Genomic DNA, 15,090 nt, shown 5'->3' on the forward strand with positions numbered 1-15,090 from the left:
CGCGAGTGTAGAGCGCTCTCCCAAGTTGTTATTATAATGCGCATCCTGGTGGTGCCGGTGTCCAGCTGCGCGTCGCCGCCGCTGCGTGGCTCCGGGAAGCGGAGCCCGGACCGCGGCGTTCTGTCTGGCCTTGCCCGGGTGGCGCCTGCCGGGGCCAGGGCGGCCCTTGAACTAACGGTGCACCGGCCACTGGACCTTGGTCCAGCTCCGAGGACAGGAAGGGGAGAGGGTGGAGCTGCCCGGCCCTGCAGGTGTGTGCGTGGGGAGGATGCTCCGAGCCGCTTCTGTGAGATAAGAGGTTTTGAGAACTCTGGTATAGTTCTTAAGGCTCCAGACCCAGGAAAGCAAATGCCACTCCCTTCTCCCAGACATTCCCACCGAATCCAGATCTCCCAGACATCTTACACTGAATTCAATGAATATTGCAAGTTGTGAAGAGTATTAGGGCTTCTGCCCAGGAGAGGTGACTTCTCTGCTTTGCCCCCCTTGTCTCTTCAAGCTCAAGGGGAAGCTCCTAGAACTTTCAAGGGACCACTGCTGCAAATAGCTCTTGAGTTCCTTCCCTTTGCTTGCGTCCTTTCTTTTTGCCTAATTTTGCTTAATTTGCAGAAGTAGAACTAGTTGTTCTGCCTTTAGTATCCTCCCTTGTTTTTCAGACAGTGCGTTTTTTGCTTTAACTTAATGTTCTTTAATATGCATAAATTATGCAGATGAAGCTAATTTCCAGAGGAATGATGCTTGAATATAGTAGTTATGGTTTTGATCTGGAATTGTTGCTTTTATAATATCAACTAGTATTCTAAAAAATATCACATTATAGAGGTATATGTCAAGGAGCTTTTAACCTTAAAATAGTAGTTACGTTTTCTTAATGTAAGTTCAAATTATGCTCAGGTAGAAAATATTTTTTTTTGGTGACTTGTAAAATTTCAGGCAAAGGTAAAGCAATAAAGTGTTCATACTGTCTTTATAGTCATTTCAGTGCTTTGCATACAGTGTGGCTTCAAAAAATATGCCTGATAGGTCTATTCATATCATAGGTTCTTCAGTATAACTAGGATGACAATATTAATGACATATTTTTGTCTACATCATACTCCATACAAATGGCCAAATGGTGCCTGATTCACTTCCTGTGCAGATTCAAGGGAAAACATTGTAAACATACACCAATGGCAAGCAGTCTGCCAAGAACAGAAGAAATTCATGGCTGCAGTGGAATACATGGATGTAGAAACCATTTGAAATTCACGAAGAAGCCTTATGAGAGTTTAACTTTTCCATGGAGGCAAAATTCTACAAAAGAGTTTGCTTCTGGACCTAGAAATTCTTTGTCACAGTATCGTGTTTTAAAAAGAATATACTGATAGACATCACTTTCCTTGTCTGTAACTACTGGAGATGAAACTGCTCAGCCGAACTGCGGTAGGAAATTCATAAGTAAGTTTGTTGAATCAAGTAAGAGAGGCAGAAAGGTAGTTAAACCTAAGCTCCTTTAATAATTAGTTTTGAAACTTTTTGCTTTGGTTGACGCTTTGGGAGTAGAGGTTAGTTTTCATAGTTTTTTTTTTTTTTCTTTTTTCCTAAGTGTTCAAAGGGATCTTAGAGGTTATTTGCTGTAACGGCTTCATTTTACGGATGAGAAAATTAGGCCAGAGAATTTACCTGCCCAAATTCATGTAACTAGTGGCCAAGCCGGGCCTGGCTCCTGTCTTCTGATTTCCATTTCACTGTATTTATCCTGAAGGAAACAGCTTTAGTCGGGGTGCATTTCAGAGTATTTGGAGAAGCTGAAGTCGCGTATATGACAGAGAGTGAAGATAAGTTTCATTTGATTATGGGACAACAGAAATGCAATGTTTAGCTATTTATTAAGCTTAATTTTCACTTTCCTAGTTTACAGTGTAAGTAATAGAAGATATTTTATTATGCAGTTGCTGTTAAATAAGTAAGACTAGGATTTATTCTTTACATTTATTTTTATTATTACTCAAGTTGACCAGTCTGTGTTTCTGTAGGTCATATAGTCACATGTGACAAGAGCTTTGTTATTTAGAGCTCAGTGTCGATTATGGTTTCCATTAAAAGAGAACTGATCTGTATTCTTGCTTTTCAAAATCCAGTGTCACTGTCAGTTGACATAATGATAAAGATATAAAGAGAGAATATTGATTTTCATCAAAACCTACCAAGCCATTTCCATCAACCACTTCAGTTAGAAACTAGTAGTTTTCATTCCTGAACCGTAAGGTTAAGCCACAAAATATTGTCCCATTCCTGAATGGCAGTGTCCCGTAAGTTCTTTTGAAACCTTGGTTTTCCTTTTTGACCTCTGATTCCCAATAGCCTTTGAAAACGCGTAACATTTTCCATCTATAACAGTGTCATAGGTACTTGTTATCCATTTATCTTCTTCTCCATGAATTCCCTAAGATGCTATGTGCGTCTTACTCATTGTAATAGCTGTAGGGCCTGGTATGGTGGCTGGCACACAGTAGGCCCTCAATAAGCATTTGTTGTGTTGGTGACTGGTCTTGTTCCTGAAAGCACAGCATCTTAACTGTTGTAGACATTTCATTGATATTTGTTTGAATGAACTTTATGACAACCTGTGAAAGTTCTATTGGACAAATGTACGGAAAAGGATTGGACTGGATGGCCTTTAAAGGTGCCTTAAAACTTTGAAAGTCAATGCATTGCTTCATTCATTCTGTCAACCAACATTTGAGTCCCTACTGTGTTCCAAGCACATGTGTACACTTCATTGGTGAAAATGACAAGGTCCTTTCAAGATGCTCACAATTTATTTGGGGGGGGGACAGATTTTAGAAGAAAATAAAACCACAAACTCTAAGATTTAATATTGAAAAGAGAATTTTTAGATGAGGAAGAGTAGCTGGATTCCACAGCCATTGTGGTTCCCTAAATTTTACTTACCTTTGGAGGATTCTTTCACTTGGACTACCATTTTCACCCTATGGCTGCCATTAGTCGTGGGCTGGTGATATTCTAATCTTCAGGCCTAAGAGTGGCTAAAAACCCTTACCCTCAGTTCATCTGAGCACAGTTAAGACAGCCTGGAACTTTACTGGATACCAAGGGAGACAGTATAAGGAAATAGAAGAAATATAAAAATGGGAGTTCCCTGGTGGTCTAGTGGTTAGTGGTTAGGGCTCGGCACTTTCACTGGTTCAGTCCTTGGTTGGGGAACTCCCGTTAAGCCTCCCCTCACAGCCAAAAAAAAAAGAAGAGGAAGAAGAAATATAAAAACGCTCTGACTTACAAGTATAGATTTCTGGTGCTATGATAAAATGGAATTTGTTCTCAGAACTCACTGTCCTTATCTGAGTCTGTCTTTGCTTTGGTTGTAGCTGGATTCTGTCTCCAAAGGATATTCCCAACTTTGGTACATTGGGTTCCTCATTTCCCAGCTTCCACCTGGACTGTCTCTTCTGAGTGACTGCCATTTTAACATTCCTTGCTTAGGAGTTTCCTCACAGACATCTTGGCTCTATTTTGGTCAAGATCGATCTCTAGCCTGCAGCTTACCAGGGTAGCTGGTAAGCTACCTGCAGCTCCCTTGTCCAGTGGCAGCCGCTTCAAGTGTTGAAAGCCAGAAGAGACTGCTCCAGGTGGGAGCCAGCCCTGTCCAGATGTTTTAACTTTGTAAGTTCTTTATATGCATATCTTAACACAAGTCAACAACCTTAGCATTCATACAGAGAGTTTCTCTAGGTAATTACTATTAGACAGTTATAGAAAATTGTTCCTTCACCAGGAGTAAAAGGGGGTCAGATTTTTATCTCACATAAGGAGATGTGTTGAAGACGGGTACAAACACCATCCACTGGGGTCGTCGAAGCATCTCCTCTGCTTGCGGTGGTTAGAGAAGAGACCAAGGAGCTCTCCTCCAGGTGGGTCTTGCGGGATGAGTAGGAGTCCATGTGAGAAAGCTAGGGTGTTGGAAGGGGCATTCTAGCTAGAGGGGGAAGAGAAAACTCCTGGTGCACTGAGAAGCACTAGAATGAACTGGTTAAGAATGCACTCAGGAGCCAGGCAGCTTGAATTCAGAACTCAGCTCTGAGTGTCACACTTGGAGGAATCTGGAAAATTGGTGTCTCCACAGGAGTAATTGTGATAGTGAACATTCCCAAAACCTCTGAGTGCAAGAATTTGGAATTCTCTTGGGAGATAAAAAAGAGCTGAGGGTGTGGTGGGAGGGTGTTGTGGAGGAGACCGTGGGGAGGGGCCTGCAGGGGGGAGGGTAATGGGAAGGGACTGCGGAGTTTGCTTTTTCGGTTTTGGCCGCGCCTCGCATTTTACCGTTTCTTAGTTCCCCAACCAGGGATCGAACCCGCATCCCCTGCGCTGGAAGCATGGAGTCTTAACCACTGGACCGCCAGGGAAGTCCCGGTGAGGGACTGTGGAGAACTGCCACCTTATATTCTGACTTCATTCGGGACCAATTTAGGCAACATTGTTATCTGTGTTCTCTGTAGGCCCTAAGGGCACATAGGACCATGCAGTGGGTAATAGGGGGTCCCATTTTTGTGTCAGTATACGGTCTGACCTCCAGTGCCTAGCATAGAGGAGGCAGCCCATATATGTATGTTCATTGAATGAATTAAGCAGTGGCTGATCTATCAGCTGTTTGAAATGGAATGGGCCTGAGGAGGTTGTGAGTTTCTTAGAGCAAAGGTTTAAGTTGAACCTGAGAGAAGCTTAGCACCTTACTTTGGGCCAGGGTAGTGTTACAACAAGGGATAGGGGTGGGAAGCGGTTGGAATGAGAGAGTGGTTGGGTTTTTAAAAACCTTTAAGGCCTTTTTTCCCCAACTCTGATTTTTTTCTTTTTTGGAATATTTATTTATTTATTTTGGCTGCACCAGGTCTTAGTTTCGGCACGTGGGATCTTCGTTGCGGCAGGTTTTAGTTGTGGCATGTGGGATCTTTTTCAGTTGCGGCAGGCGGGCTTCTTAGTTGTGGCATGCAGGTGGGATCTAGTTCCCCAACCAGGGATTGAACCTGGGTCCCCTCCTGCATTGGGAGCGTGGAGTCTTACCCGCTGGACCACCAGGGAGGTCCCTTTTCCCAACTCTGAACCACTCTGAGAGTCACTGCTTGACTATTTCTTCTTTTTTCTTTTTTTATTGGAGTAATAATTTTTATTGGAGTATGGTCGATTTACAGTGTTGTGTTAGTTTCTGCTGTACAGCAAAGTGAATCAGTTATACATATACATATAGCCACTCTTTTTTAGATTCTTTTCCCATATAGGTCAGTACAGAGTATTGAGTAGAGTTCCCTGTGCTATACAGTAAGTTCTTATTAGTTAGCTCTTTTAATAAATATAGTAATGTGTATATATCAATCCCAGTCTCCCAATTTATCCCTCCCCTTCCCCTTGGTAACCATAAGTTTGTTTTCTACGTCTGTGATTCTGTTTCTGTTTTGTAAATAGGTTCATTTATGACTATTTCTTGAAAAGATATATTAAAATATCATTTATAAATCCTCATACTATTGGCTCATACCATTGATTCTTTTCACTGTGGAATCGCACTATCTTGGTTCTCTGGTTGACACCATAAGTTTCACTAAATACTTAGACCTTGGATCAGTTCAGTTGAGCTCATGGAGTTTTATGTACCATGCATTTTATAACACTTGCATCAAAATATTTTTTAAATGCAAATCAAAGTTTTTCCCAATGTGCAAGCATAGTTCTGAAAGTTGAGGACTTCCTAGAGTGATGGTGTGAGGTCCCTGAAGCTGACAAAGTTAGAAGCCATCTGAACTATTTTTTGAGTGTGTCAAGTCTCTATTTAATGGCATAAAATTAATAAACTTTCAACTATGCACTAGAGATTCATCACTTGGAAGTAGTAATTGCTGGTTTCAAGGTTCCAAAATGGGAATTTGCCCCATATGATTTTGAAAATTAGACCTTTACCCTGAATTCAGAGCATGAGGCAGTCTTCATGTCAGCAAATCTGTCTGGAAACAGGCTGCCTCTGGGTCTCTAAAGGTCAGAATACAAATTGACTTTTTAAGAAAAAAAATCACTATGGGAAAGCTGTTTAAGGAGGTTCGCTAGAGGGGCTTAGCTTCTAGTGACCCCAAAGCTCCTGATGGTTTGGAATTTCCTACTTAATTTATGTAGTTAAACCAGATTCTATCTAGGACCTCAAAGATCTTAATCAGGATACATTCATCTGGATATTGCAAGATAATGGAAAATGTTAGAGAGGCAGGTCTGACGCTCCTGAAGTGAGGGACTCTCAGATTTTGAAATCCTGAGCAGCTATCTTGTATCTCAAGTGTTGCTAAACTTACTTTGAAAAAGAAAAATAGGTAAAAAAATCACAGGACAGTAGTAGCCATAAGAGACTAAAGAGAGTTGATCTTTTTCTAAGTAAACAAAATCAAAACTTTAAAAATGGAAATACTATTTTTTCCTTGCACAGCATCTTTCCCTGGCTCTGTTTTCAGTTTGAATTTGCCTTTGAGAGGGAGAGATTTTCTGTTTCTTGTTGAGAGCCGACTGGATGTCCTTACAAAGTAACAGCTTTGGGGAAATTAAAACAGTACCATTTAGAAATCAATAAGTAAATGGTGATTTAAGACAAAATAAGTAGTGATCTCTTGATATCTGTAACACTAAACTAAGTTATATTCATTGTATACGTACCATCAAGCCAAGCTTTTTTTCTCAATTACAGTATCAGAGTGGAAGGAATTCAAAAGCAGGCAGCACTCGTTTATTTTTATGTGAATAGGTCTCCCGAGGAGAGTGCCACAATTAACCTAGAAATTCCCTAATGCAGAAAAAATAACTTCCCTCGTGCAACTTCAGTAAGCAGTCTCATTAACTTTTTTTTTTTTTTTTAAGGGCTGGGGTCCTCCCCATCCAAATGCTTCATTTAGTCATTAGTCTGAAAAATTGATTCAGAGATGTAAGTAACAAATAAGACCAAAAAAGAAAAAATAGTCATCCTACTTGTCTCTTGGCAGGGAGTGCTGCTTTGTGCTCTCATGTGCCTTTAATTTAAGGAATCTTGGAAAAGAACTGGACTGGGAGGCTGATCTCCGCTCAACCCTGCATTGACCTTGGGCATTGGGCATTTCATCGCTGTAAACCTCGGTTTCTCCCTCTGGCTGAGGAGAGTGCAGGATTTCCTAGCTGTGACTCTGGCACTGTGATGTACCCACATAAGGACTAGATAAGTGTAAAGGCCCTGCAGACCCATCATCCTACACCTGGAGCTGAAGAAAGTGTGCAGAGGGGGCAAAAAAGTGGCATGCGCTCTGTGAGGTGATGTAAAACGATGCTTTCCAGAGCCTTTGGATGACAGCGGTTCTTTATTCCTGGATGAAATATTAAAGAGGCGTTTGTTTTGTATTGGTGCCTAACACCTAGTTGAACTGGGTTCACTACATTCTTATCTCCAGATGATTCCTTTAGTTTCAAACACTAAGCAGTTTAGCTCTGGGTGGTTTTCTGGGCCTTAAATCAGGGCCTGGATCGTCTAGAGTAATGCTTTTGAAACTTTTTTGACCATAAATCATAGTAAGAAATATATTTAGATTTGCTACCCAAGACTCATGTACACTGACACATAACACACATATGTAACTGAAACAGAAGTTTTATTAAATGGTATCCTTTTAATGTGACATGGATACTGATATTTTCTGTTTTGTTGTAGCCATAAAATCCTAACTATGACTCATGCAAATGATTTCATGACCCGTAATGGGTTGAAAACCACAGTTTTGAAATACAGTGCCTTAGAGAAGCCGTTGAAGTTTTGTACCCTCTTTTTCTCTCTATGTAGTTTTGGTTTTCTAGGAGATGGAAATACAGTTCAACTCAGGGACCTGTACCCACCAGCCTACCCTACCCCTGGCCTGTCTTGCTTTTCTGAATTTCCATAGATTAGAGAATTGGCCTAGTCTCATTGGAAGCCTAGGTGTCAGAAGATAACTATTCTAAGCCCTTTCAGCCCAGAGCCGGAGAGAGTTCAGAAGAAACCAGGAGTGGAGCAAAAACAGCTGTTTAAGTGGCTGTATTTTGGCTTCCTGTGATGTGTTCATTTATTACTGAGTTAGGACTCAGAGATGATACATCTCATCTAAGTTATGAATGTCAAGTGCTAACCTCTCTATATGACTGTGCTTTTCTTTTTAGCTGGGTGGATTTACCTATAATGTGGAGCTATTTGGGGATTTTATGTATTTTCTATTAGTTATTAAATTTTTAACCTCAGTTTCTAAGGATCAATTTATATTTTAAGTAATCATAATAATAATCCCTCTGGAGTGTGTTTACATTTTAAATAAAGATAATATAACCATAATAAAGAATAATTGCTCATAAATCTTTAGCACAATGACTGTATTTTATGTATTTCCTTCTAGCAGTTTTTTTTAATGCAACTTTCAAAAATATGACTGTAATCATACACTATTATGTTCTTGCCCTCACTTAAAATTGTGCCACCAGCTACCTAGTCTTTAATTATCATTTTAAGTGGCTGTATATTTTTCTTTTCCTTCAGTTTTCACCCATATTTATTTAATGCTTGTACTATATGAATTTGGCCCTGGAACTCCCATCATGCACAAGATACCCTGCGCTCAAGGTACTGGTAATCTGTTAGGTACAGCAGCATCATTTATCTGTCACCTACTGTTGGCTATTTATTTTCGCTTTTGTAAATGTCATGATGAACAACATTGTTGTGCATATAGGTTTTTTGTTTTTGTTTTTTTTCTCCAGATTTTGGATTATTTCTTTAGGAAAAATTGTAAGAAGATTGCCATATTGCTTTCCAAAAGGCTTGTGCCACTTTATAATATTTACAGCGACATATGTAGTATTAGTTTTGCCACATCTGACCAGCCATGGATATTATCATTTATAATTTTTTCTGGGGGAGAGGGATAAATTGGGAGATGGGGATTGACATATACCACACTACTGTATATAAAATAGATAACTAATAAGAACCTACTGTATAGTACAGAGAACTCTACTTAATACTCTGTAATGACCTATATGGGAAAAGAATCTAAAAAAGAGTGGATATATGTATATGTATAAGCGATTCACTTTGCTGTACAGCAGAAACTAACACAACGTTGTAAATCAACTATACTCCAATAAAAATTAATAAGAAATAAATTTTTTTCTTGATAGATTGTAGTACTTCATTGATGTTTAATTTGTATATTTTGGCTGACTTGTGAGTGTTTTTCTGTTTGCTTGTTTACTTGTTATTTTTTCCTTTTGTGAATTGTCTGTTCCTGTCCTCTGTTTCTCTATTGAAGTCTCCTGGTTCTTCTGAATGATATTTTGTACATATATATTCTATAAATATAGTAAGGATATTAATCATATGTCTCTTATGTATCCAGATATGTCTTATACTCCATTGTTTGCCTTTTTATTTTTTATATAGAAAATGTTTACTATTTGGTTTAACCATCTATCCTTTTTTATAATTGAAATTTCTTCCATTATTCCTAATTTTTGAAAGTAATTCTTTACCCAGAGATTCATTGAATATTCATTTTTCTTTTATCCTAGTTATATAATTTGGTAAAAAAATAACTTTTTGCTTTATTTTGAAATGTATTTCATTGGATGGTGTAAATTGAGGAATGTAATGGTGTTTCTAAAAGTTGCGGTTATTCAGCATCATTTATTGAATGGTGCTTATGCTTTCTTTTATATTTATTTGTGAAACTACCTTATAGTCTCATAAACAAGGCCTACTATGGGCTGTGTTGTATTTTGAGGATCTCTGCTTTTAATACCTGCCCTATACTTTTTAAAAAAAATTTTTTCTTTTCTTAAAAATTGAAATACAGTTGATGTACAGTATTATGTTAGTTTCAGGTGTATTACGTAGTGAATTGACATTTGCATATATTACAAAATTATCACCATGCTATGTCTAGTAACCATCTGTCCCCATACAAAGTTATTACAGTATTATTGACCATATTTCTTATGTTGTGTGTTACGTCCCCATGGTTTGTTTATTTTATAACTGGAGGTTTGTGTCAATCTCCTTTACCTATTCTACCTCCCCACCCCCTTACACTTTTAATTATTGTAGCTAATGTGTTGTTCTTGATTGTTTGCCATTGTGTATCTATAATAATAGCTGGACTCTCTCTAGCCGGGTCAGCAAATTAATGGGAAAGGAATCATTTGGCTCTAAATGATTGGCTGTTTCCCAAACTTCAGGATTTCAGAGTCTCAGTTTCTTTATCTATAAATTGGGAATAATGATTCCTCCCAGGATTGTTTGGAGGTTTACATGAGATGATATTCCTGTAGCACGTGGCATTGTACTTGGAGCATAGATGGTGCTCAGTACAAGTTAGTTTTATTTTTTGTTTATGGTACCACCATGCCTGTTGCTGTGGTTCCATTAAGGCTTCACTATTTTAAGAATCACCTTGGATACACAAAAGTGGGGCTATTGAATTTTTGTTTGCTTGTTTCATGTAGTTCTGAGTCCCTTTATCTCTTCTCTAGATGTACCAAGGTGGGGTTACTCTGTCATCTTTTTACTGCCGCTTCCCAAACTTGTTCTGTGAAAACCAGGGGTCAGGGGAGGTGTGTGGCTGGTGGGTTCTGTGTTCTCTTTTGCAGACTTTTCTCTCTCTCCATTTGCCATCTTGTCCTGAAATGATGAGTTCATTGTCCCTGCTGGTCTCCTGAAGGGCAAGGGCTGTGTATCCTGCGTCTTCCATGGGGAATACATTGAGGTAGGGATGAAATTTTAATTACCCCAGTTTAGCTGCCCTCCACTGGAAGACTGGGCATTATAAACCAGCAGCTAGTGGGCTGAGGTCCACCCGCAAACAGATTTTGTCTGTACACAATGTTTTTAGAAGTTTGTATTAGTAGCCAAGTTTTTAAAATCTGGATTTCACATAAAAGTCTGGCTTGTTGGCTTCTCTTGACAAATGGGAAGATGTAGCTGGGCCAGGCCGCGAGTTCCCCTGCTGTGGGTCCCTTGATCTGCCCACTTCGCCTAAGGTCATCTGAGTGAGGCCATGAGAGGCCACGCCCATGCGCCCCTGCCGCCTGCTGGTGGGAACATGGCACAGTAGCCAGAGAGCTTTCCTGTTTTCCTCTGAATCTGAAAGGTATTTTCCCTTTTATGGAGTCAGTGGTTAGAGGTTTCTTGGTATTTGGAAGAAGAAGAAGAAGGAGAAGTTGAAAGATAACCAGAATGCCTATATTTTTAAAAAGTTAGGTGGAGGTGGAGGGAGGAAATTAAGACACCTTTCATAAGAGATCCTGATGTTGTACACACAGTAAATAAATGTATAAATAAAGGTGGGTATTGGTAAATTAGGCGTGGCATCTAGCCTGCCTCTCTCTGGACGCCGTGTAACAGTGATTGGGGCCAGGGATCCAAGTCCCAGAAGCCTGGGTTTGACTCTTGGCTCTGCCATCTCCGAGCTGTGTGATCTTAATCACTTCTTCAAAACCTGCCCAGCTGTAAAATGGGAGTTCAGACAGTACCTGCCTCATAGTGTTATTATGAGGGTTAAACGAATAAAGTGCTGGGTCCCAGCCATTCCTCCAGGAGTATTAGGGTTTTTGCTGCCCTTCCTCCAAACTAGTTTCCTAATTATTTAATAACTCTCTTTTCTCTCTAACTCTTCTTTGTCTCTTCTTTGTCTTTGAATCAGTTTCTCTTTCCCTTTCTCCCTTAGTTTTCTCCTTATTCTTTCCTTATATGCCAGTGCTTCTGGAAAGTGCTCAAGCATCATTACACTAGTTCTGTGACATTTGGAAAGTCACTAACCCTCTTTGATCCTCATCTGAAATTGATTTTTCATAGTTTTAAATGACATAATATATGTGAAAATACTTAATATATCAAACGTCCTATAAAAATGTTAAAGGTTGTTATCATTTAGCTGGTCATAAATATAAAACATGACTATATACTTCTTTGAATTTAGAGAGTTTTGTCTTCTTTATCCTCATTTTAAAAGCAGATGAATATAATATTTAAATACATTTAAATACATTTAATTTTAGAAAAACTTAAAATTAACATTATTACCTTTTATTGTGTAGATCTGGATTAATATTTTTCTGGAGTCAGTTATCTGCAATAGAAAAAAAGCTTCCCATGTTGTTAGAGTCTCAGTAATCTGCTTTAGTATTCGTATTGGCACTTCTGGGACTTGGAAAATCCTAGCTGTCTGATATTTTACAGGAAGATTTTCTTTGGGGAGAAAGGGTGTTGGGACTAGCTAGGTTATTTCATTATATTCTGATTTTTGAAATATTTTTGAATTTATATTTGAGTGGCTTAATAAGTTCTCTTTACATTTCAAAGTTTAGATCTTTAAACAATTTGAAAGAATGAATAATTTTCCTCCAGAAGGTCAAACTAAATTAGAGAGGTTAGTTATGCTTAATCTGATGTGTGGATTATCTGTAGGTACATATATGTCTGTGGGCTCTCATAGTTCTCAGGGGTGGTTCTCCTACCCCCTCCGTTTTATTTTTTGTTTGTTTTCTTTTAAAAAAAAATTCTACCTTACTCTTTTTTTTCTTCTTTAATTTAAGACAATTTTTTTTTAAGCAGTTTTAGATTTACAACAAAACTGAGAGGGAGGTACGTAGATTTCCCACACATATCCCTGCTCTTACACATGCATAGTCTCCCCACTATCAGCATCACTCGCCAGAACTGTACATCTTTAATCAAGGATGAGCCCACACCGACCCATCATTGTCACCCAAAGTCCACATTTTACTTAGGACTCACTCTTGGTGGTGTACATTCTACGAGTTTGGACATATGTATGATGACATATCCATCATTATAATATCATACAGAGTATTTTCACTGCCCTTAAAAATCCTCTGTACTCTGCCTATTCATCTCACCCTACCCCATCCCAGCCACTGATCTTTTTATTTTCTCCATAGTTTTGCTTTTTTCCAGAATGTCTGTCATATAGTTGATATCATATGGTATGTAGGCTTTTCAGATTGACTTCTTTCACTTAGTAACATACATTTAAGGTTCCTTCATGTCTCTTCATGGCTTGATGGCTCATTTCTTTCTTTTTTTTTTAAATAAATTTATTTATTTTATTTATTTATTCTTGGCTGCGTTGGGTCTTTGTTGCTGCCCGCGGGCTTTCTCTAGTTGTGGCAAGTGGGGGGCTACTCTTCATTGCGGTGCGCAGGCTTCTCATTGTGGTGGCTTCTCGTTGCGGAGCATGGGCTCTAGGCATGCGGGCTTCAGTAGTTGTGGCATGCAGGCTCAGTAGTTGTGGCTCACAGGCTCTAGAGCGCAGGCTCAGTAGTTGTGGCACAGAGGCTTGGTTGCTCCGCGGCATGTGGGATCTTCCCGGACCAGGGCTCGAACCCGTGTCTCCTGCACTGGCAGGCGGATTCTTAACCACTGCGCTACCAGGGAAGTCCATGGCTCATTTCTTTTTAGCACTAAATAATATTCCATTTGTCTGAATGTACCAATTTGTTTATCCATTCACCTACTGAATCTTGTTTGTTTCCAAGTTTTGGCAATTATCAATAAAGCTGCTGTAAACATCCATGTTTAGGTTTTTGTGTGGACATAACTTTTCAGCTCCTTTGGGTAAATACCAAGGAGCACCACTGCTGGATTGTATGGCAGGAGTTTTGTAAGAAAGTGCCAAACTGTTTTCCAAAGTGGCTGCACCGTTTTGCATTCCCACCAGCAATGTAGGAGAGTTCCTGCTCTGCATCCTCACCAGCATTTGGTGTTGTTAGAGTTCTGGATTTTGGTCATTTTAATAGGTACGTAGTGGTATTTTATTGTTAATTTCATTTTCATTTCTTTGATGTCAAAGAGTAGAGTATACTGGTAGAGTATCTTTTCGTAAGCTTATTTGCCATCTGTAGATTTTCTTTTTGGTGAGGTGTCTGTTAAGGTGTTTGGCCCATTTTTATTTTGGTTAAAGTCCTTTATCAGATGTGCCTTTTGCAAATATTTTCTCCCAGTCTGTGGCTTCTCGTCTTTTTTTTTTTTTTTTAATTTTTTATTGGGGTGTAGTTGATTTACAATTTTGTGTTAGTGTCAGGTGTATAGCAAAGTGAATCTGTTATACATATACATATATCCACTCTTTTAGATTCTTCTCCCATATAGGCCATTACAGAGTACTGAGTAGAGTTCCCTTATTAGTTATCTATTTTACATATAGCAGTGTGTATATGTCAATCCCAATCTTTGTGGCTTCTCTTCTAATCAGTGTATAAATGTCAATCTTTGTGGTTTCTCTTCTAATCCTCTCAATATTGTCTTTTTACAGAACAGAAGTTTTTAATTTTAAAGAAGTTCAGCTTATCAATTTTTTTTTTCATGGATTGTGTCTTTCATGTTGTATCTAAAAAGGCATCATCACACCCAAAGTCATCTAGATTTTCTCTTGTGTTACCTTCTAGGAATTTGTAGTGTAAGTGCCTGACATTAAGCTTTTAATTACCGAGGCATCCATTTCAAATGACATCCATCTTGAATAAAACATTGCCAGCTGTGTGACACAGCTACTAGCAAAACAACCGGATAATGAATTAGATGCCCCCCACCTGTGAAGGTCCCTTTTTCAGAAAACCCTGGGTAGCTAGATAACTGACCACCTGAGTGACCCTGTTCCTCCCTTCCTGCATCCCATTTCCCACTCTTACGCTTGAAATTAGCCAATACAGAGTGACTCCATGAAACCCTAGACACCCCACCCTCAGACCCTAATAAAGGCAGGGCCCCAGGTCTGCTCTTGTATGTGCTCTCCCCCCTCATCCCTTCCAACCTGTGACCTTGCTGTGTGGCTCTTAGGTGTACTGTATACCCTCCAAGGCCCGTGAGTAATAAATCTTGTTTCTCAAAGTCCCCTGATGGTTTTTTTGCTGAAGTGCATCCTGAGATCAAAATAAGAACCACAAGAGCCAGCCATTCCATAAATAGGGGCCCCAGTGAGGGAAATGTCTGCTGAGCTCACTACAAATGATATGTACCTGAGCAAGGGCTACAGGCATTCCTAACACAGGGCA

At 39.3% G+C, this 15,090-nt stretch overlaps 1 protein-coding gene across 4 annotated transcripts in view; it reads left to right on the forward strand.

Annotated features, from left to right (window-relative positions):
• The window catches only part of WDFY2 (WD repeat and FYVE domain containing 2), a 172,520-nt gene that overhangs the window by 451 nt on the left and 156,979 nt on the right, over positions 1 to 15,090 (forward strand). The gene's annotated exons all lie outside the window — the stretch shown is intronic.

The sequence above is a fragment of the Balaenoptera physalus genome, assembly GCF_965194825.1.
Source record: "Balaenoptera physalus genome assembly, chromosome: 18".
NCBI classification, from domain to species: Eukaryota; Metazoa; Chordata; class Mammalia; order Artiodactyla; family Balaenopteridae; genus Balaenoptera; species Balaenoptera physalus.